Here is a 22,175-nt window from a genome sequence, read left to right on the forward strand (position 1 = left end):
ACTTAAAGACAACTAATCGGTCCCAAATGCAGCTTAACTTCACTTTTCTCTGACGCTTGCCTGACCTGTTCTTAAAAAATCTCCAATGACAGAGACTCCATAACCTTTGCAGATGATCTATTCTGGCAATTCACTTGTTATTAGAAGTTTTTTCTCAACAGCTATCCTTAATTTCCCATACTGCAATTTAAGCCCATTATTTCCTGCTCTATATGGACTGGACTACATGAGAAAAATATTCCTTTTCACTTCATAGCAGCGTATATGAAAAGTTACCAGTACTTTTTCCTCTAGACTAAGTTACTCCATTCTTTCAAACTCTCCACATAGGTCAGTTCTCGAAGGGGAAAAGATGTTGGAAAGTATCAATTGTCAGACACCTGACAGTTGGAAATGCTTTAGCTAAACACCTGTCTAGCTAGCAAACATAATTGTTTTCACAAAATTAGCAAATGACTGGAACTATCAGCAAGACTCTTCCACATGGGAATATAAAGTCTCCATTGGCAAGGACATGGTTGAATTAGTTACTCTACATCTTTTGTCGGTAAAGACAGCTTCAGAATGTACTCTTATCCACAGATTTCTTGCGTTTATCAGTAATTCAGTTTCCAAAATAAAACAAAGACACATTTTTTAGACTTGCTTAGTCTGTTAGATTTGGCATCTTTCTATCCCATTGACTAAGCATAGCTATGTTACTGCTTGATTTTGATTACGTATCAGATAGCAGTAACTCTACAATATGAAAAAAAGCAAGAGTTTTCAGAGCTCCACAGCATGAACATACCAATACTAGATCAATCTCCAGCTTAGAAGTAGTCCCAGATTCTTCAGAAAATAATAAGTTCAATCTTGGCAGCATCCATGAATAATGCTTTCTACAATCTCCAGTTGGCTGGAGACTCAATCCCATCCCATAAAATGCTGATCTGGCTTTGTCTCTTCTTATCTAAACTCCAGGACAGTGATCTGGCATGAAGCCGCAGCCCTTGAGAAACGGTAGCTAAGAGGAGAACGCCCCATGCCTTTCCAGCAACACGGCTGCCAGGAGTGCATCAAACCTCCAACGTTCTGCCCTGGGGAGCTGCACCAAGTTCAGAGTTTCCATCATTATCTTCAAAGTGGTCCACAGCCTCGACTGCATACTTGGCAATTTTAGATGAAAGACAGAGGAAAGCAAAAGGCACAGGATAACTGGGCATGCTTGTATGTTTGTGCATACATGTACACCATGCCTTCAATAGGCTGCAGTGACCTTGAGGAGATAAAAAAACCCACAAAACTTCTCTGCTTTATTTGTAGGGAATGTTTAAAAATTTAAAAGTAAAGGTGTCACAGTTTCCTATCTATACATATCACCTTAAGCACCTTGCAATTTCATTCTAACTGAAGGTAGAACAGTAGAATCTGTTCATCCTGATATACCGGAGTCACATTTTTTGAAGCTGAAATAAAGGAAGGTTGCTTCTGAAGTGTTCCCATAAGGCTTAAGATAAATTATTTCAAAACAAATAGCATCTCAAAATATTCAGATAATATGGTACAGCAACATTAAGAAAGCTGCAAAAAATTATTTACCTTTGGCATTAAATCATGTTTACCTGCTATGGCTGATAAACAAAGGGGTAGCTCTGACACAGTCAGGAGTGAGCACACAAAGTGAAATTCTTCTCCAAAGGAACTTCTACCACTGACTTCACTGGAGCCACAATTTCACCCATCTCATTTACTTCCTGACCGCAGTGATTTTCCTGGCTTACGTCAGGGTAACATCTTGTCCTTCTGAGGTATGTCCTACACTTTATTGACTGGAGAACAAAACAAATATACTGGTTATCCTAACAGTGGCTCTTCAACTAAGTAAAATAGATTTCCACTCTTCCCCACTAAAATTAGTCAGTGACTTTTGGAGATAATCCTTTTCTCTGCATGTGTTTCCATCAAACTCTTAGCAAGTACATTTCTGATCTCCCCCGCTCCAGTATGTATAATATATTATAAATATATATATATAATTAGATATAATCTCAGTCCATTAGGGCAGCAGTGGGGGGAAGTGTGCACCCTCACCTTCCCATGGCAATCATCATAAATATCCTTTCTGTCGTGGTTTAACCCCAGCCAGCAACTAAGCACCATGCAGCCGCTCACTCACTTCCCCCCCACCCAGTGGGATGGGGGAGAAAATCAGGAAAAGAAGTAAACCTCAAGGGTTGAGATAAGAACAGTTTAATAGAACAGAAAAGAAGAAACTAATAATGATAATGATGACACTAATAAAATGACAACAGCAATAATGAAAGGATTGGAATGTACAAATGATGCGCAGTGCAATTGCTCACCACCCGCCGACCGACACCCAGCTAGTCCCCGAGCGGCAATCCCCTGCCCCCACTCCCCCCAGTTTATACACTAGATGTGATGTCACATGGTATGGAATACACCGTTGGCCAGTTTGGGTCGGCTGCCCTGGCTGTGTCCTGTGCCAACTTCTTGTGCCCCTCCAGCTACTAGGAAGACAATTAACTCTATCCCAGCTGAAACCAGGACACCTTGATGACTCCTCTTCTCCATTAAAGCCATACTGGGCAGCTGCTGTATGCTTTCTCCTTGTGGAAACTAACATACCATAGTATTTTGATGCACGAATTACGCAAGTGAGTGCCTAGCTATTAAGTTTTAAAATAGTATGCCTTTTAATAAGGTGCAATTAATGGTTGTTTACCTTTTAAGTGATGTCTTAAACTTGTACTTCTGAATTGTTCCCTCTGTTATGGAAAAAAGACAGGGGCAAAGTAAGAGAAAATATTTATTCCGCTTACTTTCTCCCTGCAGGAAGCTCCCACTTTGCTGCTGGAATCTTCTGACAAAACAACCTGTCTAATGAGGCAATCTGGGTGAAGAATACTGGAAACTAATCTAAAGGAAACTGAAGGAAAAGAAGTTCTGGTTTATCTTATTTTTTGGATGAAGACTCCAATAAAACTGTGATCTCATGATGAAGCACATTCCGATGGTTCTGCTAAGCTTGGGCATGCCTCAAAGAGACTCTGATACCTCTTGGAAAATATCCTGGTTTAGAACAATTACAGTTCTACTATATTTTTCCTGGGTTGCTCTTTTTCTTCTCCTGCATGGAAAATCTCAAGGTTTTACTTGAATGAAACTATCTGCTCCTGTGGCTTAAAGAATATCTGAAGTTATAATGCTTGGATTATGAAAAAAGCTATCAGCCCTATAGTTGGTAGTTGCACCTAAAAACACAATTTGGGCTCTTTAACAGTCAGCAAGCCCCAAAAGTGGAAGATGTTCATGGCCCATGAAGTGACTTTGAGCCTGGTATAAGCACTTATACTTTCCAGGCACCATATGGAATTTGTTGTTGGCAGCATTTGCTTGACAAGCAAAAGGCCAGCAAAGAGGAACAGTTAATATACCTAACATCGCATCTCCTATAAGTCCATTGGGAACAGGAAAGGAAACGTTCCTAGTACCTTCTCTTCTTCCCTGGCAAGTCTTTTGTGGATCACGGTGCTACTAGCAAAGTTGGGTAAAGCAACTTCTCATTTCACTCTTTGGGTTATTATTCCAATGCAAAGTCAACCACCCTCTGGCTCTGTGTTCTGCCTAGAGGCCCACGTAGAAAACAGCTTACCATCTCCTGTTATAGAAGGCTACAGCAGAAAGGTGGTTTTATTTATTTATCTATTTATTAAAAGGCTGCTTTTGCAGCTTGTCTTTTTCGTGGAGAGAAATAAAATTGGAGTATGGCAATCAATTATAGCTGTCCAACAGCATGCAAAACACTTCACAACAAACCAAGACTCCTATTCCTAGGATTACCAGCATGCCTACAGTAATGGAAAAACATAGTTGCAGAGGCAAGATTAGCACAAGTGAACATCTACTGCATAGGAATTTTTTAATGATATATTTTGTTAAATCATTTCTATTAATAAGGCTTAATGAAATGCTTATAAATTACACTTTATATGATTAAAAATGTCCCTTTTCTTTATGAGCTTCAGAGATTAGTAAGGAGCAAAACAGGGCACAACAGATGATGATGTTTCTGCCTTCACAGGAACATGTTGTCTTGAAACTGTAAGACCTCAGATCTCCCACTTGGTTATATCCTAAATGAAATCAGTTTGTAATCATAGAATCATAGAATCATTTCGGTTGGAAAAGACCTTCAAGATCATCAAGTCCAACCATAACCATGCCCCCTAAACCATGCCCTGGAGTACCATGTCCACTCGCTTTTTGAATACCTCCAGGGATGGTGACTCAACCACTTCCCTGGGCAGCCTGTTCCAATGCCTGACAACCCTCTCAGTAAAAAAATTTTTCCTAATATGAGCCTTCTTTCTCCACATCACAGCTATTGGAGTTTGTAACCAGATGGACAAAAGCTTGCTTGATAAATTCTTTATTACATATCCTCTGGCCAAGCTTTTCTCAAGGTGAGCCTGCACTTCAGTGACTGCAGTAACATGATGTTGGTAACTTTACAGTAATTATCTCAGGACCTTAACACTGTAGCCATGGCAGAGTGAGCCACAGGCCTAAAATCCAAGTTCAGTTAACTTATGCAGTGTTCCATGCTGCTGCATCAAACATGTGTAGTGTGGTAACAAAAAGCTATTTTAAGTACGTCTACACTACCCCCAAACTTACTATTTCTGGATAGTAGACATATTCTGGACTAGCCTTAATTGTTCCCAAGTACATAGTCCTTAAAGAAGGAGCATACAATTTATAATTTAATTACATATCCAGGGAGGTCATGCAGAACTCAAGCACTCCTTTTATGTAACTGCAAAGGGAAATATCAGTTAATAATTTGGGGGGGGGGGGGGGGGGGGCGGGGTTCAGGCTTTTCCACATATATAAAGACCTTTCTTGATCCAGTGTAGGAGAATGGAACTATAAGATGTGACCTGTATATCTCTCCACATGTCTCCTCTAACAGCTTTCAAGTGCTGGCAAGGAGATGTAAGCTCATCTCCTCGTTCCCTCAATGTTATGTTGTCACAGCAGGAAGCAGATGGGAGCTCTAGTGAAATTTTTAGGGGTCAGTGGATGGAAATGCAGCTCCTGAGCAAACTCTTTAGCATAACAACATGTGGCATTCATGACTGAGTCTGCTGTTAGCAAGGTTGGGATCTAACTGGAGAGTTAAGCTAGGCTTTGATTGTTTCTGTAGGTTCTTAAAATTACATGCTTTGGCAGCTAACACCCAACTCAACCTGGGAAAGCTCAGAAGGAAAGGGTCTCCCCACTTGTTTGCTCTCGTGCTCTCTGGGCAAGCTCTTGCAAAATCACGGTTCTAAATGAAAGCGATTTGCAAGGCTGCGGGACTCTGCAGACTCATTTAAAACAATTCACAATGAAAAAGTGGTTCAGACAAACGTTAATTGAAACATTCAGAAACAAGATTAAGGCAGGGGGAACCAATTGGCTGAGTCCCGAGCTCTTGCAGCTACTAGTAAATAGTCCAATTCAAAAGACCTTGGAAAAAGGTGCTTTAAGCAAAGCCAAAGGACCATGCCAGTCATCAAGCAAGCTCACAAAACACAACCATTATCTGGTTAGATCACCATTCTTTTTATTGAAAGAGAGATATCTATAAAGTTAAAATAATCAAATTAAGAACATATTGAATTTTAGGAAGAGGGATAGGGGCAGAAGTCTTTATTTACATGAGACTGTCATTGATTTCAATGCACTGCATAAAGGTTGAGACACCTACTGAGAGAACTACAGATTATAATCGTACCTGAAGGGTCAGACCCTAACCCCACACTCTTTCTCCTCTGTGCTACTTCTGTATCCTAGCACAAGGGCAGAGTTTTCTTGCCACAGAAGGATCCTCAAGTGGTATAAAAATAACAAAGCTCGTACCTAAGAAGATGCACTGCTCACAGGCTGTGGTAGGAGATGGAGAATAGTTAGAACATGGAGTATTTGAGAGCAGAGCGCAGGGCAATGTTCCAGCAGATGTGAGATAAAACTTACCCTTTGGATACTCTAAAATATGCCAAGAACTGATGCAATCTCCATGGTGTCCCAGGGAGAAGAGAACAGAAGGATACCCCCTCTCTGTACCACACTGGCTCCTGTACTGTGCTTCATAAGCCATGGGATTTGGCTTCAAGTCTATATGGGAAACTCCAGCCAGAAATGGAGGTGTGTCTTGATGTATTTGACTCTCTGCTAAAATTGGGAAACCATCAATTTAACAGGTAGTGTCACTTAAGATGCACTGGTGATTTGCAGCCATAGGGATCCCAAAGCTTTTGCAAGGTACGTAGCCTCGAACGATGCTTCCTGTGGTGATGCTTTCTCCCATAAGGGCCAAAGTCTCAAAAGCTCAATTGATCCTTAAAATAGAAATCAGAATCACTCTCATAAAATGAAGAGCTTTTCCCCATAACTGATCCAATTCAAATGAAATGACAGTATCTTAAAATATTTCTTCTAGACTTTTAACTTTTTGTACCATACAGCCTAAAACATCTCCTCTGTGTGAGGAAACGAGACTTGTGCTTTTGTCTGTGATGCCTTTGATGGTGGCATTCAAAGCCATGTTCTAAAGATCAATACCAAGGATGATTAAGGAGATCACAGTCTGTGTTTGATTTTTTTTGTGAGGAAAGGGAAATCTTATAGACTCGAATGGGTACTCCCGCCACTATTTAACAAAGGAACTTTGCCAGCGTTGGCTTCTGTGTACCCCAAGCACAGACAGCAATCCTACCTTAAGGCTGAGGACAGAATACACTCCCTCAGAAGTAACTGCTCCAGAAACATTATGCACCCCCCAGGTTTTCTTCTCCTCCCAGTGCAGTCACAGGTTGGTGTGGTAAGTTCTTCAAACCACAGTGTTTTTAAAAAACACTGACATTGTCTTGTTTCCACGTTTAGCCTGACTGAAGGCTCTTGTCCACTGTGAGCAGTGGTGCTTTCTGGTACAGGGACAACCACAAAAGAGCACCCTTTCTTTCTGTCCACACACACACATGCAAGAGACACAAGCACTAAACCCTTGGGGAAAAAAGGCAAACTCTACTGTGGAACTCACTTGCCCAAAGGGTGGAAGGTCAGTAAGCCTTCCTTACAGCTTGTCAGTCCCTCCATAAAGGGAACAGAAGAGATTCTGCGAAAGAGAATTGCTGAGAATGAGGATTTCACACAAATTTCAATAAGGAACTTGGGTAGGTAGTGGTGCAGTTCACTCTGCATTTGCTTCTGGAATTTCACTGTGGGAAAAAGCAAACCATCAATACACTGGTAAGCTGCTGCACAGTGCGATGCTTCTAGAGGGGCTGAATTTTAAATTAGTTCAACACACCTGCCGTCAGAAAAATGGAGATAGTGCCAGCAACTGATGATGTAAATGTATGTCTTTGAAACAAAAGCATCTATATGCAATAATGACAGGTTACATAGCTCCACTGCACCCTTGCAAAGGTGAGCACAGGTGAAGGACAGCAAAATACAACTTCCCAGACCCCTGAAACCTTAGCTGCCTCTATTCTACCAGTACGCACACACCAGTAGTTCTTCAAACTGTACAGACACACACTCATCCACACAAACAGTTAACCCACCCACTCATTTGACTAAAAGACTGTCTATCGGACAGGTTTCTCAACATTCTTTTTTTTTTTTTTTTTTCCTCCTTCTTTTTTTGTTGCATCTACTTTCTCTGGGTGAGTTGCTGTCCTGCGGAACTAAGTAACTTCTTCTGAAGGGTTGTAACAAAGCTCACCAAGAACCTCAATTCCCATTTAAGATTCCTTTTACTGTGCTTATGTAGCCATAACAATCTATAAGGCCTGCCACTGCCTGAGACAAAGCTGTATGTGGGTCACACAAGAGGGCAGAAAGTGAAACAGCAAAACACCAACGGAGCAGAGAACAAAGCAGCAGAAAGCCATAGAGTGTTACATGACTTACATGAGGAAGTATGAAAGATGCAGCTCCTGTCCCCATTTCTCAACCCTCACCATTACTTCTACTGCTGCTCCCTGCAGCAGCATAGCCTGATCCAAGCTGTGACTGTCTCTAGTCCTCAGAAAGACAGCTAGCACACGCTTGGGAAATGTGGCCCTAGGAAAATCCTATGGGGAGAAAAAAAAAAGCACTTCTGACAAGCGCTGGCTAGAAAAGAGACTGAATTATGAACAAAGCCACCATGAGCATTCTTTGTAAGTAAGGAGGATTACATGCAAGAAAATGCCTGACTTCAAACATAAATTTTCTTCTTACCCCAGATTGCTGTGGATTTTGACAAACTACCTAGCTCAAAATGGGTTAGATCATTTCTCTTTTTATTACAGGAATTCTCTATGCTTCTTGAACTGTATATCCACCAAGATCTACATTTTCACAAGTTCAAACTTCCCAGAAAATAACCCGCTTCAACTAATTTATACACAATTTCTGCCTTACCAATATGCCACCCCACACTCTTGCCTCACTCCACAGCACAATCTTGGTGATACTGATCATCTTCCAAGAGCAGAAACAGCTATTTATGGCATGTGATCTCTTATGCAGACCCATCTGTACCACCCTACCTACCAACTGGATGGTGACAACAGGTAAACATTAGAAAGAAATGAGATAGCTGGCAAAGGCATCAGCAATAGTTTGAGAAAGATCTTTTTCATTTGCATGCATCTGACCTCACTGGTATTCACAACTGATTAACATCAACTGCCATGGTCAACACTTAATTCACCCAGAAAGCTGCTGCTAGTTTGACTTCATTAATATTGACGTCTGAACTCTGTAGCTACAGTGGGTTACTATTAATAATTATTTATGGCCAGCGATTTGCACAGAGCATGCCTCTCTAATGCTGGGAGTCAGGCGATGAATCTTCAGTAACAATTCACAAGCTGTCCACCTCTGCAGCTATGCAATAAGCTGCTTTACCTCATCTCTTGCACTACCCACTACTCACACTTGTCCTACCACAGGTGTAATGTGTTTCCACACTTAACTCAGGCTTCTTTCACGCTTCTGGGTAGGGCAGGAAGTTGCAACAGAGTAATGTTTCTTCTTTGATGAAAAATGCCAGGGGAGGTGAGAAATGCTAGATGGTAGCAGCAAAGGTCGAGACTGTAAAAATATGCAGGTGCGATACATTTTCATTACTCTAGGCTTCTGGTTCAGAAAGACACCTAGAGTCCAGCTCCTCTCAGATGTCTAAGGAGCAAAATTCCACTTTGCCTTTGTATTTACAGGTGCAGCTACTGAAGTTTTATGGAATGTACAAAAAGCCCTTAACTTCCTCCTCCAGCAGTGAGTAGGGTTGTAAAATTAACTTCATACACATGCTGATGTGTTAGGCTGGATTAAGGCCACAGCACTTGGTACCTTTCAGGGTCACTTCGACATGCATCATGAAGCACCTCCAATCTACCACCGCACAAGGCTCCTGTGAGCAATCCAGCCCTGGGTGACTAATAAAGAAATGAAGTGACAGTGAGGCGAGCGCGGGTTTTGTACCAAATCAGATCTCACAGTTTCCAGCTATCGTTACTTGATTCAGGCCAGACCGGCAGTGTCCCATGCAGCACTCCACAGCTCACAAGTGGAAAAAGTGAACCAGCTCCCTTCTTACCCACGCCACAAACCGCCTTTCCTGGGCCAGCAACTGCTGCTCCGCTCCCGGCTGCACTTCCAGGTACCTGGCAAACTGCCGGGGGCAGCTTCATTGGACTATTTCTCATGCAGCTGACTTGATAATTTCTAAATAACTAGGGCTTAGTGTGCAGGATTGCTGCCTAGTCTCAGCATCTTCTTGTTTTATTTTAGCTTGCTTTCTCACCCAAAACTGGGCAACCCAGAGATGCTGACAGGAATGACCCAGTGAAACAGAGAGGAGAGACAGAACTGAAGCCTCTGGTACCACCGAGTGCCTGAGAAAATGAAATCCCTAGGAAACTTTACAGATCTACAGGTTATTACTTTCTCTTGCCCTCCTCACACCATCCCCCCAGATGCAGAAAATCCTCAGCCACGGGCTCATAACATAATAAGCTTCCACTTGGTTTTAATATATTTTCTCATATTAACTTTAGCCAAAATTAACACTATTTCCCCCCTTCAATTTTCCTCCTTCAATGCTAAATATATTGAACTGAGTTTAACCATTTTCTGGTGAAAAAGTATCTTCCTTTTCTAGTGGAGAAGTTCAGAATATCTTTGTTATTTCAGTTTCCAAGAGACACTACAGAAATTGAGCAAGTTGGTGTCATTTCACCTGGTTTCTAAAGCTTCAAGACAGAAAAATCACTGTAGTTGAAAGTGCTTGACCTTTTAGAAGATTACCATTTTCCCCATTAACTTGCAGTGCCACCATCACCACTTTGTGATGTGTATAGAAGCCCAAACCAAAGAAAACTTCAGCTTCTTCGAGATTTTGCAGCTTTAAAATTGCTTTTAGCATGGACTTAGTGACTGCTGCTTCTGCCATCAAAAACTTCAAAATGCACCAGATCTTTGGAATTTTTAAAAATTAAAAAGAAGAATTAAAAATTGCAATGTCAACGTTCTCTTACTCTGTACATAAGAGTTCCTTATTGTTACAACCCTGTTAAGAAAATCCAAAGGAAGAAAACAAGAGTGGATTTTTACAGAAACACTCTTTGAATCATGTTGAGAAAAAAAATCCTGATAACAGTGACATTTTTACCAAATCCTATGTTCCAATCAGAAAGAAAAAAAGAAATTAAAAAAATTTGACCAGCCATAGTATATTTGGGTCTGTGGCTGTATTCCCAGAATTTAGCAATAACACCCCAATACACTTTTTTTTTTCCCTGTTGGCATATACTTTTCAGATATGGAAACAGCCTTTTCTACTCATGTGCAGTGGCGTGAGAAAACACAAACCCACACATACATAGAGATAAAAATAATCAAGTTAGCATTCTTTAGTCTACAAAATGGCTAGACCTCCATCGTTAAAATTCATTAAATATAGGTACAAATTATTTAGAAGGAATTAGATATGCTTCTAGATAGAGCACTGAGGAAAGAGTCTCCTTATGGCCGTAATGGTTGATACTGGTAGCAATTAGAAACTAAAATTGTGGTCTACAGGAAATTTCAACTTCCTGAAATTTATTTTTCTTCTGAATCTGAAAGAAAAACTGATTTTCTCATGAAATCTGAATTAACCCCCTGCATGCTTTTCTAAAAGTTCTGCTTTGATCAAATTTAGAAGTTTTTCCTATATTTTTTCTTATTTTATAATACAATGCAAAAGACATTGTAAACAAAAGACAAATATCTAGGCAAACAAGGCACAGTCTTATTGATATTTGATTTTCAATTTCTTTACATGCAAGCGCACTGAAAATGGCATGTCCCCATACAAAATCTGTGTTTCAGTGAAACAGCATTTTCCAACAGGAAAATGTCTTTTTGGTTAATTTTTCCAGTCTCAGTTCCTTTCATGATACCCATCTTGGATGACAAGAAAAGTAATTTACTGCAAGTCTGAAAAAGTGGAGGCTGAATTCTGTCTTCTTGCCTCTCTTCATCTCTGCTTGTTCACAGGAGGGGAGCTGCTTCAGAATCACAGTGTTTTTAAAAGAAGCCAGAATTAACTCTTCCTCCACTGTATCACAAGCAATGAAATCTGGTTTCCTATCATCCATTGTCTTGTGGTTGGATTCTTTTGTGCCTAAGGAGGTGAAAACTGACCGAAGAGTGTCCTGCTGTTTCCCTGTCTGTATCATGTAATCTCTCTGGCGTCCCATAGAAAACAGGAAAAGTTGCAGCCTTTCCCTCAATGGAAACAGTAATTGAGTCTCTTTCCTGTATTTAGTCTTCCATTTCCCTAAAATGTTTAGGAAATTTGAATCTTTTGGACCTCTAGTGCTCTATCATATTTGGCTGAAAGCGCTCCGACATTATTAGGCAGGCACACAGGTATAGATGCATGGTGTGGTCACAAAAGCATCATCTCTTAAGGACACAAGATAAAAAGAAAATTGCAGTAGCTGCCTGTAGATGTGATTGTTGGAAAGACCCTTGCACTCTTGCAGCCACATTCAGGCAAGGACTGTCTATGTTATGAGATAATTAGCAATCTGATGAGCAATTCACAGATGAAAAGTGTTACATAAATCCCAACATCATTATAGCTAAGAACAGGGTGATAATTACAGCTAAGATTGCCTGAATACTTTCATTCCTAGTTTGGGGGACTATATTTTTTCCCCAAAGACTCATAACTCTATTTCTTAGTCCAATCCTACTCTCTTTGCTCCAGTGAAGTCAACTTCAGTGAGACCACTGATGCAAAGTATTTCCCCCCTGCTGTCTGCCTGGAGCTGGTCTTCTGGAAGACTCAGTTAAAGGAATTCAGCTGCTGTTAAGAGTTTGCTGTGGTGGGTACAGCAAAGTGCTATACATTTGGATTTCAGAAGAGCTTTCACTGTCACTGATAATAAAAAATGAGAACAGAGAAAACATAGCAATTATAAAATGTTACCTGCACCCTACCCTTCCAAAAGAATACCTTCCAGCCTTTTTTCAGAGGACAGTGTATTCCTCTATATATAAAGGTCATTTGCATTTACAACCATAACAGGAAATGAAATAACCTTAAAATACAAATCAGCAATATATCCAGTATGCAAATCAACATCTTTATGAGCTGCAATAATGAGGAACAAGCAAATTAGTACTATTCCAAACTACCTTTTAATTCTTTCTGCATTCTCTTAGCATCAACAGATAAACAGGACTAAAGATTTCGCTAATTGCAACATACAGCACCACAGCCAGTATATACATATTATTTAAAAACAGCACATAGTTACTACATACACCATTTAACCTCACAGAGGCTATCTGATTCTGATCTCATTCTTGTGTAAATTAGGAATTAACCTTACCATGTAGACGTAATCGGCCTTACAGCGATGTAAAGCTGGCAGAAACAACATCTTCACCCAACCCACACCACTCGTTAATACCGTTCACAATTTATAAATGAAGCAATCAAAACTCAGTAATTTGGTAAAACCTAACGTAGTCATCATGAGCCATCTTTTAAGTGCTTCATCAAGCACTTGAGCCTTTTGCATTGCCACACACAAAATTCAGGCTACAGATTTATTAGATCTCTGCCATGCACATGAGGTACCACGCACCAGCAGCTGGTTAGTAACTGACCACATGGAGGCTTTTAGTTGTAGCAAATCAAGGATCCCCTAACTTCTGCCCAGGTAGGGCCAGACTGCCCCAGATGTCTTTCACCTTCTGATGGTTGCTGAGAATTGGGGCATGCACACAGACTGTTTCTGTGGAACAGATGATGCATGACAAGGTCTTACCTGTGCTTCCCAGGTCATGTGCCACATTTCTTAATTAATGGCAATGACAACTGTTGGTATGAAAGGTGTTCCTGCTGGGAAAACTTAGGAAAAGCTGGTACTTCACTGTTCACCTGTATTATGCAAAGCTTTACACTGAAACAGTGGGCCTTGGAGATGAAGTCATGCAAGCTGCTGGAGAGTTAGATTACTCTCTAAATACACAGTTTAGAGTCAGTTCTTGAACCAGACTTGCTCCCTGTGAACAATTTGCAGCTCATGTTTCTGAGAAAGTGCCTGCATTTTTTGTGAGCATTCCTTTTCCAGGAACACTTCCTTAGTATATATACAGAAAATATGTAACTATCACGCAGATTCTCCCTTAGTGATTTTGCCCATCACTAGGAAGCCAACTCAAAGTTCTGGCACTGCTTAGCAAAAAGGCAGGCCTGAAGACAAAGTGGTCAGGAAGGGACAACAGTGTCACATTTAGGATTACTTCAGTGTAATGGGTCTTGTAAGAGGGGCACTGGCCTTCCCTCAGGCAGACAGTCTGTCAGATCTATTCTGAGTCCTTGTGAAGTCCCTGGCAGGTTGCTGAGATTGACCTGCAAAATCATGCTGGGGCATTAAGGCTGGCCAACGGATGATTTTTTCATCAGCATAGAAAGAAAATGATACTTTGTAAAGTCCCATCTACAAAGCTCAGTGAAAGTCTAGAAGTCAATGAAGTAAATATAGTGCATTTACATTAGCAAGTAGACTAAATAGCACACAATGTGTTGAGGAAGGGTGGTGGTTTGATATTGGACTTTAAAGCCAGTTTTAGAGACCTCAGGGAAACCATGTATTTGATTAACTCATTCTTACAATCTAAACAGAGAAGGACTGACAACCGTATTTCAGTGTTTTTTTATGAAAAGACGAAGCATGCATAGAGCTGGTATCCCATGCTTTCACCTACTGTAATTATGGTAATACACCAAAAAAGAAAACAAAAAGCTTACTCAGCCCTGATTCTGCAAACATCTGACCAGAAGCAGAATGCGTCAGCTGCATTTCCCAAAGGAAAACATAGTACTTGTGTTAAGTACTGACAAAAATGCAAGGACCCTTGTGTGCTTTGCAAACTTGTGAAATGCCAATAGAAAAGCTTGCTCAAGTCAACTACTCTCAAAAATAAGGTACAGAAAATATTTCAGTACCATCACGTAGTGTTTGAGTCTATGTATGAGTATTTCAGACTTGCAACACACTATTTGGCTAAAGGCCTGAGAGGAGGAGTTAGTTATCCCCCTGCCTAAAAAGCCATACTTTCTCTACCATGGGAAAAGCAAAGGAGGAGATCATTTTCAGAGAACGGTAAACTTTCATCATGACTTTTCAAGGTTATAATTATTATTATTATTCTACTGCTCAGTTTTAATTTTTTTGAGTAAACATATCAATTTTTATCTTTTTCATATCAGAACTTTTCAATCCATGTTATATTATAACGTAATGTGTCAACCTGAAGCTTAACCTCCAACACCAAGGACACAAATTACCACTGGCACTGTTCATTTTAAGTGTCTTAAGTGGTTTACAAGGTTTAATATAGAGAAGATTGTGAAAATACTAGGGCTAAACACCCAAGGGACACTGGGGAAGAGCCAAGAACTGTGACCTTTTGGATGTCTGACTTTGCAGACACAATTGTTTCAGTGGTTTTCTTTCTCTTTCACGCCTTTGGTTTTTGGTTGGGGTTTTTTTTTGGTTTTGTTTTTTTTTTTGTCTGCTTCTGTCTGAACTCCTAATTAAGACAAGCTTCCCAAATGCTACTGCTCAGAGCTCACAGGAAAGCCTCCCAAGAACTCAGATATCTCACAGCCATAGTTTTATGCATAGTGTGAAAGCAGGCTTACACATCATCCTGCAGCTAACTGCAGCTATTCAAGACTCCTTTATAGATATGACCATCAGTAACCTTTTATTCTATCACTTGGTATCAAAGCTCTTCTCAGAGCTGACAGGAAGTATTGCTGAACAATTCTGGGCAAGTCAGTTTTACTTCTCTATTTTAATGTTTTATTATAAGTTTTGCCTACGTGTCACAGCTCAGCCCAAGTCTTGTTGCCCAACTCCTCCACAAGCAGATTTTTACTGCCTCCTTCCACAGTTCACTTGCTGTTAAAAAGTTCTCATGATTTTACTTCCGTAACTAGAGAACACACCTGAGAGCAGCATAGTTAGCCTAGACAAGCTAAAGAAAACAAAGCAGTAAATTTGTGGATTAAATATTCAAATTAATTTCCTTCTTGCCCTGTTTCCCTGGGTGCCATTAACTTCCTTTTACTAAATGGAGAATGTTCTTTGTGAGCAGTGCCTGCACTGAAAACTCCCCAGCCACCTGGGAAGTGCCGCCACCTACTACAACAGTCACTGAGCAAGTAAAGCTCCTCGGGTTGCCCTCTCCACCCCACGGTCACCATGCTAACCAGTAACACTATCCCACATGTTCTCCTATTTAGGCCAAATGCTTGGAAGTCAGGTTTGCAGATATGACCCCACTACCTCCAGAGATGGCACCACCAATGGACTGAGCCTGAAATTTTCTTCTAAAAAAAAAAGAATGAAACTCCTAGCAAGTTTGGGGGATATAAATACACACACACAGAGCATTTGGAGCAAATGTCATAGGTATCACCTCAGAAACTTGAGCTTTTGCTAGCCGGCAGAGAAAACTAAAATGCCAATGATGATATGAGACAACACAGAATAGAAGCCACCACAGCAACTCTCAATACATTTATTTCTCACTGATAATTTTGATAGGGATGATCTAATTGCCATTTTCATGCATTTTATTGAAAAGTGGATTCCACAGGGTGCTAAGCAACTTTGGCTTTTACATATTATGCCTAGCACTTTTCTCTAGCTAAGCTTCACTGAAATCCACTGAGCTCAAGCACAATTTTAAGTGCATTACTGCCCAGGACAAGAATGTTTAGCACTCCTTCTTTTAAAGATGCAAATTTATACTTGTCTGCTATTTATTGGTCATCTTTCTCAGCTTGGCAATGACCAACAAGAAAGTCATGAAGCGAGGAAATGTAACTTGCCACTCATTCAGCGTAAATACCTTCCATAGCTACAGCTTTGCAATTTCCTTTCTTTGGGTAAATAATTTTAAATAGAGTAAGCAATGATAGTGGATGACTGGAAACAGAATCCCTCAAAGTCCAGGACGACTGACAGATACCACAAGTGATGACGTATTTTCTTTTAAATCCCCTTCATCTATTTTCAGACATTTCTGTTTGTGCTGGCTTAACAGCAGCTTACTGAAAAGCAATGAGATATATACAACATCTGTGCAAGTAATACAACTACCACACAGGCTAAAATACTGGTACTGTCATATACCTATACATAAACCAAAAATAATAATGTGCACATTACCCTAAGCCAAGTTTTTATGCAGATGTGCCTCTGATCTATGGATGTTTGTGAGGTTTTAATTTAAATCACCCATGTCCACACTTAAAACCTGAAGAACAAGAGAGTGGAAATTTCTAGTACAGTGGGTTACAATGCAACAACACATGCCTTTCTCAAAGTATGGCTCCCCATAGAAATGTTTGGATTCATGAGGCAAGAACTGTGTCTTAACAGTTCCCGATATAGCTAAGGATTTACCCCAAAATGCTGGATATTGAGGAAGGTCGTATCATACTTGAAGAAGCTTGATTTCTGTTCTATTTTGCATTTTGTGAAGCTCTGTATCTCTTTTGCTGAACTCCTGTAGGTGGTAGTGTTGGTGTAATACGTCACATAAAATTACTGGGGCCTCTTGGGACACTGCCCAAACCTCCAGGAGATGTCATTCTTTAAAGTTTATTGGCTTACTGCCAGGTTATACTTCCTCTAAGCATGGTACTCCTTATTCTTAGGATCGATAAACAAATCATTAAATTACATTAATATCCATATTTGCTCAAGAAACAGTAACACCTGTGGTGTCAGAACAGGTAAGTAGGGAAATACAAGCAGAGTCTATAACCAAGACAGCCCCCATTGATCCCGTTATTCTTGAAGTTTAGCTTACCTTTCTTAAAATGGTGAACAAATAATGTTGATTCTTTTTCTACTTCTGTCTGTCCTCTACCTTTAGCTAAACAAACAAAAACCCGCAAGAAGTTGTGTCATCTAGATTTACTACAGTTTTTTCTCAAAAAGTGAAAAAAAATCAGAGATTTTTAATTTAAGAAAAATGTTTTCTGTTGAAAAACAGAAAAACAAAAGTTTGGGCTTTAGTCAAAAGCAGATACAATTGGTTTTGATGGAATAGGTAATCATCAAACTGATAGTTTTGTTCTTTGCTCAGATAACTCCAGCTACTGGATGTGGAGTCAAACACACAGAAACTGCCTTTCTGCAGAAATGCAAAGCCTCCATTTCTACTTAAAAACACCATAAAAGTGCTTTATAATAATTTTAAGTGTGCCAAAGAGAACTAAGCTCTAAGTTCAGGTCATGGAAATAATAAGAAATGTTCTTCCAGAGGGTAGGCAACAACTGGTGATGCAAACGACTGCCATGCAGATGGCAAAGGGCTTTAAGAATTCCTTATCTCCTTAGCAAGAGGAGCCCCAACAAGAAAACCTCTCTGATAGTAAACCAACCTTAAAAAGCCCTCACAAAACTTTAACGGGGTCAGTCAGAGACACCTGCAACATGAACAAATGAAAACATTGCTGAGGAAGTGTTTGGAAAGCAGCAATCCAGCAGAGCATATACCAGCACCTTCACGGCAAGGATCTGAGTTCAGCTCAGCGCAGGTCTCTCGGTTGCTCTTGTCACACCTGATGACTCTCCAAGGTAGCAGCGCTAAAGTAAATGCCTTTTCAGGCCCACTCTACATTTGGCTGTCATCGGTGAACCCAGCAAGGGCAACAGGCCGCTCCACCTCTCTTTCTTTACCTGCATGATACCAGTGGTCTCTGCTGCTTGCTCTCCTTAGCAGTGCAAGTAGTAGTGGCTGCTGCATCTTGGCAATGACTTCTTCCAGCTAAAACTGTGTTTTAATTTAGCAGAAAAGTCCATTTTAGTTGTCTGCCCCCCTTCCCTCCCCCCCCCACCCCGCTTTTGGGCAAATTCAACCGGACTGTTAAATGTCAAACACAGTAAAGATGAGGCAGTTCCACTGAGCGGCAGAATGAATCAAATGTCTCAGTTGCACAAGAGTGGGCTGACGAGTCTCTGTTAAAAAGCCCACGCAGTAAATTTAGAGCTGCTCTTTCCCCCTACTAATCAAATCAGCTGTTTGACAGCACAATGTCTGTGCCAGAATAGTCCAAGAAGAAAGAACTGCCCTCAGATACATTTCCATGAGATCTAGAGATTCACAGGACAAAAATGAAGACACAGCTGAATAACTACAGGAAGCAGTAAATCATTTTAGGGAGTATTAAGCAACTGCTTGATTTCCAAAACTCTGCTTCACACAGGAAAGGACTGCAGAGTCTATCTCTTGTAGCTCACCTATGGTTCTGAAAAATGTAGTCCTTGCGCTTTACCTGACAGAGTAAAGCACTAAGAATGCAAATCTGTAAGGAAAGTGAGCTTAAATGTTAGAATTAGGCACATTTCTGCCCCCCCCCCCCCCCCCCCCCCCCCAAAGTTCAGTATTGAGGGGTTTTGTAACTTTTGAATGCATATCAGGAGCAAGCCTGGTACTCCCCCTGCTTAAAAGTGCCACATTCCTCATTTTAAATATGAGGTTATGGCATATAAAACCTTATCCTCTTTAATCAATAGTTCAGCCCTGATTGGTGGTAATTCAAAATAATCTCCGACAGAGGAGTTTCACAGTGAGCATAAAATATTTCAGTCTAGTACTCAGAGACCTGACACAGACACCACAAATGGTACTTGTTAGCTAAGCCATCTGAGCCATGGGGTCTTTACCCTTTTGCATTACTGGCAGAGCTCTCCCACCAGAAGCAGAAAAGAGCAGTAGGAGAAATGTTATTCAGTGCTTACCCTGAAGATTATTGCTATAGCAAGTTTCATGAGCCCTTAGTTCAAATCTACAAAATGGGAGTCACCTGAATTGAATTGCTATTAAGGAAATACTACAGAGTCTCTGCTGGAAAAGCAAGACTTAGATTGCCATTCCTTGAGATCCATTGTAATGAAATCTTTTCACCCTAGATTGACGTACTGCCTAGGAAAGATTATAAAACACACGGCTGTCACTATTAGTGCTGAACTGCTGGATCTCCAAGACTTTTGGGAAGCTTTAGCTTATCCATTACAAGTAAAGCATTCAGCAATTCCTCTTTCATAACCTTAGTCTTCTAAAGAAACAGATTAAATGATAGTTCAAATATAAGCCCAACAAATCACTTGAAATCTGAACTAAAGAAGATCATGCTTCTATCACCAAAGCTGTTAGGCATTTACCATTGTCCTTCTGCCTCATTAAGTTTGTTCTGTCTTAAAAAGCGTAAGACTATGTGAAATTCTAAGAATAGCAGAACAGGAAAATAATATCCCCAGATATACTCATGCATTCCCAGTTGTAATTTGTTCTGGCCTCCTTTATTCCCCTCTTGCTATTTTTCCAGGAACTTGAAGAGGAGTGGTTACTACTCATGGAAACACTGAGCTTCTGTTATTTGCAGAAATACTCACAGACTGTGTGTGGAAAGAAGTTGTGCCTAAGGAAGGCAATATGCTAATAATTTCAAAAAACATATATCCAGGTAAGGAAGAGGCTCAGTCTAGTGTTTGTTAGGCTACTGAACTACAGAGTGGATGACCACGAGATTTTTTGAACAAACAATCCATCCTTATTGATTCTCAGGTACAATAAACAAATTGCTTCTTACAAATTGAGTGGATACCTATTAGCAGGATCACTTACTGAGAATTGGGGGGTGGGGTTGGGGGGAGTGGGGCAGGGGTGAGTGGGCTGCATGTAGAAAGGAAAAACCAAAAAAACACAGCCTAAGCAGAACTGCCTAGGTAGAAAATGTTTCCAGCAGGCAATTTTCATAACCAATTGCTCAGTTGCTAAACAAGTGGTGTACACTTCATACGTACTCATTTAGCCACAAACATGTTGCGTGACAAATACAATCAAGTCTAGGAAAGACAGAATGCAAGAGTTGAAAGAATTAAGGGAACTAGTAAAGGAAAGAAAATCACTTCATCTCTGGTCTGCTAGTTTTAATCCAATCCATATTAGTAGACATGAAGTTTTAACCTTTCAGTGTCTGACTGAACTGGCCCATGTGAAATGAGTTGGCAGACTTTCTCCCATCCTACTAAATGCAAGACTCAGCAACCTCTTCCTCTCCTCCTCTTTTGCACGTGTGCACACCCTTCTCAAAAATGGAGATAGTATTGGCAATCATAACAAAGACAGACCAAAGCTTGTGAGCGCCTGTACATAACTGATTTCTGAGCTCTTAGACATCATGAATGCAAGAAATAGAAACAGCATAGCAAAATATAAGCATCCACAACCATTGTATATGTTCCTTAAGGTCGTAATCTGTTTCTTACTACAGAATTTCTTTGCCTGGTCTGACCATCATTTTCCTGTCACTACAGAATTACTGTTATGCTTTCAATGCTAATGTCTGGCCAGTTTCTGATTAAGGATTCAAAATAATAATAATCTCTCAATTTCAAAAGCATTAAGGTTAAAAAGCTGAATTAGAGAAAGATGTGATGCTCTCCCATGCAGAAAAATGAAAAAAAGTTATAATGGTTTACATGAGAAAGATTTAGAACTTGTCCAACAAAAAGAATGTTATGAATTTTGCACTAAAGGTTGAAATGAGCATTTTTTTCTTCCCCCTCAAGCAAGTAAAGTGTTAACTGGCTACAGTTTTCATAAGCTTTGTGAACATATTTGTGGGGCTTGGATCCAGTTTTGAAATAGCTATAAATTACTATAATTTGGCACCAATATTACACAAAGACAGAGGACGTGTACAAATTTTATTTGCTGCAATAATCATTCAAGATTATTTTGTTTAAATGGCACCTATAATCTAAAACCTGCAGGTTCGATGTTAAAGACATCTGCCAAGTGGAGTCTGAATTTGCCTTCATGTGCTGTGAGCCGGGAAAGCTCTACATGAGCGCCAGTTATGACCCAGTTTTGATGACCTTCGAGCACTAAAGAGCAGAGCGCACTTAGTGCTACCAGCTCTCGTCATTTCAGCCTTGACTAATACTTTGTCAGAGGCAGTAAACTACAGTTTCAATATAATGCAGTATTTCATGACACTTTGGAACAAATTTCCAAGCTGTTCTTTCAAAGAGAAAAAAGACAGGGATCTAGAATTAGCAACAACCACTTGCAAAACCAAGTTTCCCAGTTTCCTGATACAATAAAGCAACAGGAATGATAAATTGCACTTACATTCTCTCTAGTCCCACCTGTTTGCAAAGCAGGCCTTCTTGACATGCAGGGAGAAGAAACAGAAACAAACCTCACACTTCCAGTACCAGCTGAACTGAATCTACTGAGCAGAACATGAAGTTGTTTTTTCTTGCATTATCTTCTGTCAGCACCCTCCTTTCTGTGGAGGAAAAGACCCAAACAAATCAGTGGTGTATCTAAAGAATATACATGTGTGAACAACTGCCAAAGAGCAGCCTTACAAAGTCTTGGTAATTTGGAAAGCAATTCAGCCCCAAAGGGTTTGGATTAGGTTCCACCAAATATTGTTTGATAGAGAGTTTCACCTGGCTGAAGAGCAATGGTCCCTGTAGCAAAGGTACAGGTATTCAGGGTGCTTTGGGTTTTTGTGGGTTTTTTGG

General features: G+C 40.3%; 1 long non-coding RNA gene across 1 annotated transcript in view; it reads right to left on the reverse strand.

The window, feature by feature from the left end:
- Nucleotides 1-21,928, reverse strand: part of LOC128144999 (uncharacterized) — a 211,599-nt gene extending 189,671 nt beyond the window's left edge. Inside the window, exon 1 of the long non-coding RNA XR_008236279.1 lies at nt 21,775-21,928. This is a non-coding gene — a long non-coding RNA (uncharacterized LOC128144999). The remainder of the gene's footprint in view (nt 1-21,774) is intronic.
- Between the last annotated feature and the right edge of the window lie 247 nt (nt 21,929-22,175).

This window comes from Harpia harpyja, chromosome 8 (genome assembly GCF_026419915.1).
Source record: "Harpia harpyja isolate bHarHar1 chromosome 8, bHarHar1 primary haplotype, whole genome shotgun sequence".
Lineage (NCBI taxonomy): Eukaryota > Metazoa > Chordata > Aves > Accipitriformes > Accipitridae > Harpia > Harpia harpyja.